This window comes from Beta vulgaris, chromosome 7 (genome assembly GCF_026745355.1).
Source record: "Beta vulgaris subsp. vulgaris cultivar EL10 chromosome 7, EL10.2, whole genome shotgun sequence".
Classification (NCBI taxonomy): Eukaryota; Viridiplantae; Streptophyta; class Magnoliopsida; order Caryophyllales; family Amaranthaceae; genus Beta; species Beta vulgaris.
The window spans coordinates 35,538,634-35,543,374 of NC_079208.1; positions in this window are offsets into that span (position 1 = coordinate 35,538,634).

A 4,741-nucleotide genomic window follows, 5' to 3' on the forward strand; every position below is an offset into this window, starting at 1 on the left:
TTAACAAAAGAGTTGCAAGACGTCCGTTAAAGCTGGGAGACCTCGTCCTAAGAAAAATGGAAGCGGTCGGCCGAGCCAAAGAGTTAGGCAAGCTTACTCCTAACTGGGAAGGACCCTATAAGATAATCGAAGTAGTTCAGAATGGCACCTTTTGCCTAGAAGGATTGGACGGGAATTCTGACACTTTGAAGAAATACTTTGTATAGGGCATCCAGCTAAATTGTAATCTTTTGTTAATGCATTACAAAGAAAAAGTAGAATGTATACATGTATCTTGACTATTCGTCAAGCAAACTTCATATAATACAGCTCTACTTCTCTATACTTAGTCTGATTTATTTGCTTAAAGTTATTACAATCGTCCAAAGTCTTAAATTTAACAAAGCAAAAGACAATGCACCTTTCATTGGGAGGTCGGTCGAACATGTTATCGTCCTTAAATGGATATATGCAAGATTTGGCCGGTGGTTTACTTAAAGAGTTGAACACCTCCCAAACAAGGTCGGCTAGGATTAGGACGCCTTAGTAAAGGTGTCCTACTTTCCGTCAAACAGCCACAAAACTTCGAAATAACAACCTTAGTAAAGGACAAGTTATTTCATAATTTAACAAAGATGGACGGTTACAAACTCTTAGAAAAACGTCCAAGTTATTTAAAAATTATCTTCTCAACTCCTTCTTGAACAGCGAAAAGTTATGAAAACTCTTCGTCCAAGAAGGGGGGCATATAGGGGCATAATTTATAAATTGACTAAGTCTTTGTCCAATGACGAATGATTACCCAGGTTCTGGCTGAGCAAACTATTAACTTAGCAGTTTTTTTGAAACCCAAAAATTAAAAACAAGTCTTTGTTGAGCATCTGGTGATGAACGTCCAGAAAAGAGCTACTGGGTCAGTAAAAAAATGTTGACGAATTACTTTTATACTTGGACATTAATGAAGGTTGTAATGTAATCGCCAAAAGAGCTGATTGATCGTCAGAGAATATTATGACGATACTTTTGTACTTGTATAAATATGGGATTGTAATGTAAGACGTCAAAAACAGTAAAGCATAGCAAAGAGATTGAAAAAGATAGCTTTTCATATATGAAAGGGATGATTACAATCTAATCTAAAAACAAAGTACAAAAAAGAAAAGGTACAAGTGGCTCACGGCCAAGATACAACAAAAGAACTAGGCAGCAGGAGGATCATTGTCCTCTTCGTCCTGAGCCTCCAATCGTCTTCTTCTTCGTCTTCAGAGGATTCTTCAAAGACGGGAGGTCTGCTCCAGATATGGTGGCCTTATGCAAGCTTCTTGGAACTCCAGCCGACGAGCATATCTGGGGATATCCTCTTCTTCGGCCATCATGCCAAAAGCCTGCACCGCCCATTCTTTTGAGGTATCTATGACGGTGTTCATAGCCTCTTGGCGCGCAACGTGTTCTGCAACCTCAGCGGAAGGGCTTGGTTCTTGACCTTCAGGACGAGGTTCTCCTTGAAGAAATCAGCAGCCATTGTCATGACTGAATTCCTCTCGTCCGTCAGGACACGTTCCAATGGCCCGTTCGTCCACATCTCCGTCAACCGAAGGAGGTAGACTTTGATCTGAGATTCCAGCTCGGCTGACCGCTTTTCCAGGCAATTTTGGTCTGCTGATGCAACACCTCTTGCTGGCCATAGCAAACTGAGCATGGTCAGCGGCCGCGTCACATCGTGGACGAGCTTTTTGTTTTCTTTTCTGAGCTCCTTTGCCCAGTCTTCGTTATCATGCTGCGAGCAAAAAGCTGAAAACATGAAAGGATAAGGCATGTCAGGACGGTAAAAAGAAGTAAATAAATGCCAAGTAAAAACATAAGCGTCTAAAGAGAAAAGGATGTACCTCGGCAGCAAGCTGAGACATGTAACCTACATGTCCAGACGATGCTCCCCTTAACCCCTTAATATAAGGTTCAGGAAAGCACTTGAACAGCTCCGTCTTGAGCTTCTCACGGTGGACGACGACATCTTTCCGAAAGCTGGAGAAGATTCGTCGTCAGAGAGGCTAGGGGAGCCGTAACAGCTGGACCCTTCCCTTTATCTGAAAGGTTAGACTCGTCAGTACACCTGATGGGAATAACCACGGTCTGTTTGTTGGACGGACTCATCGGACGCCCGCCAACCCGTAGTGTTCTAACTACGTTGGAATAGTAAGACTCACCAGAAGAACGGGCCCGTCCTATAAGCAGCCGGCATCTGGCCTACCAGTTGGGCCACTGGCCCAGAGAAGCGGACCCGTCTACAGCCGCGTCCGGCTGAGAAGATTGTCCTGCATCGTCCAAGACAACAACCTCGTCAGGTTGCGAAGAGTGGTTGCTCGGCCGGACCGTTAGGCCACGAGGGCCCGTGAGCCAACTTCAGTCGGCTCTTCTTTGGCCTCCTCCTTGGCCGGTAGATCGATCACGACCTTTGGAAACGGCCGTGTGGTCTTCTTCTTCTTGGCAGTGAAACCCTTTGCCTTTTTTGGGAGGGGCTTCACTGGTCCGGCCGGCCGTTCTTTGCTGCGGCTTTTTCGGCCAAAGCCTTGGAGGTTGGGGCATTTTTCTGAAAAAGACAAAGATTAGAATACTCTTCAAGGGAGGACATCGTCTGGATACATCTAGACGATCTGCTCATCATGATGGCAGACCGTCCAGTCATCATCTGGACGAGTGGTTATTATAAGAAGTAGCTCGGCCAACACTCATCTGGACGTACTACCCATTGAAGAGGCAAACCGTCAAAGTATCAACCGGACGGTTGCTCCTCAAATGATAGCTCGTCCAGCACTATTCTAGACGGACTGCCCTCGAAGAGGCAAACCGTCAAAGTATCAACCTGGACGGGTTGCTCCTCAAATGAACAGCTCGTCAGCACTATTCTGACGGACTGCCCCTCGAAGAGCAAACCGTCAAGGAATCAACCTAGACGAGTTGTTTCTTAAAAGATGGCCGTCCAGTACTCACCTGGACGTACTGCTCCTCGAAGAAGCAATCCGTACTGCAAACACTCTGGACGAATTGCTCCTCAGATAAACGATTCGTCCAGGCTCCATCTAGACGGGTTACCCTCCAAAGAAGCAGATCGGCCAGCTCTTGTTTTTTTTTTAAAAAAAAAAAAAAAAAAAAAAAAAAATATAATCTTACCAGAGTGTCGGCCCTCTTTTCGGCACCTGATTTACTGTACTCCTTCCATAGAGTGTCCGCAAATCTGGATGAGCTCATGTCTCCTATCCAAGACTTCCTTAGTTTGCTCCTGGCTGAATCTGCAAAAAGGAAAGAAACGAGTGTTGGACGAATGATAAACAAGTCAAGAAATTTTACTTAGAAATTTAGTGGATATACCTCTGTCCTCGTCCTGCCGCGGCCGGCAGCGACTAGGAAGTTATCATGGTAAAACATTTCTTTAAAGGGAATCCAATTGGACGGACCCTTGAAAGAAACATCTTCCATAGTATATTCCGAAATCCGGAAGTACTCCACATCTCTCGGCAGAGTTACTTTCCAGTTCCAGATATGAGGCCATCCGTCCAGTGTTCGTGGTGGACCGGCTAAAATACCGAAGTCGGTTTGCCACCGCTTTGCTGGGTGCCTGGACGAAGAGGAACTCGCCCTTCCATGAGTGCATCTTGGAAGTCTTATCCCAAGACGTCAAGAATCCTTGACGATTGCACACGCTCAGCCAGCTTCCTTCAATGGTCCTAGGGACCTTGGCAACGTAATGAATGTGGGTAAAGGCGGCCAGAGAAGGGTCCTTTCCTTTTAAGTTGCAGACGGCCAGAAAGGTAAGGATGTTTTGCCAAGAGTTAGGGGCAAGTTGATTATGTCCTATGCCATAGTAATGAAGAAGCTGGCTGATGAAAGGGTGAAGGGGAAAGCGCAGGCCGGCATCTAATGCCAAGCGATAAACTGCAAAATGACCGGGAGGAGCACTGAAAATGGTGTCCTCTCGGCCGGGAAGCACAAAGTGGTAGCCGGGCATGGGCATAGCCACTGAAAAAGGTCTAAGGTCCGAACCTAATCGTCCCAGCCAAGTGTTATCGGCCAGGATAAATCTAGGGTCAGAAAGGGGACCTAGTCGCCGTCTTATTTCAGACGAAGTGGTCGACGGCTCCTCTGAGCCACTAGCGGGGTTAGAAGAGCTAGCCGTCCTTGGCTCATCTGAAACCGTCCTGAGCATGGACGGGCTGGGTTCTGGAGAGTCCCTGATTTCTGGTTCCTCCTCGGCATGCTCAGAGAAGGAGTTTGATTAGCAGGACGAGCGCTTTGGGTCTCTCGTTCTCCTTCGGCAGGAATTCGTCCAGTGGATTCCTCTCTTTCTGAGCTAGAGGCCGGCATGGTAACCCCTCTTCTGATACGAGCTGTTTGCTTGACGCGCGCCAGATTACCCTGCATAGGTAAAGACTGGGTCGTCTGACTTTGCCGTCCATGGCTAAAGAAAAAGAATGCATGCCCGGACGAGATAGGACCAACTCTAGAAGATGCCGAGGAAGTTAGGCCCTCTGTTCTAGGGTTAGCACCAACCCTTGAGCGGCCGGAATTGTTCGAGGAAGAGGACGAATCCATTTTCGTAAAATATGTGTGCAAACAAGAAAAAGAGTTGAGAATATACCTGTAGAAGAAAGTTCGGACGAGCGTCAAAGATGACTTGAGGCCTCGGACGAGCAAAGTAAGAGCTTGGACGGGAGTTGTTCTTCTCTCTAAAAGTTCAGTAAAAATTTGCAGAGTCTCTCTCTCTAGA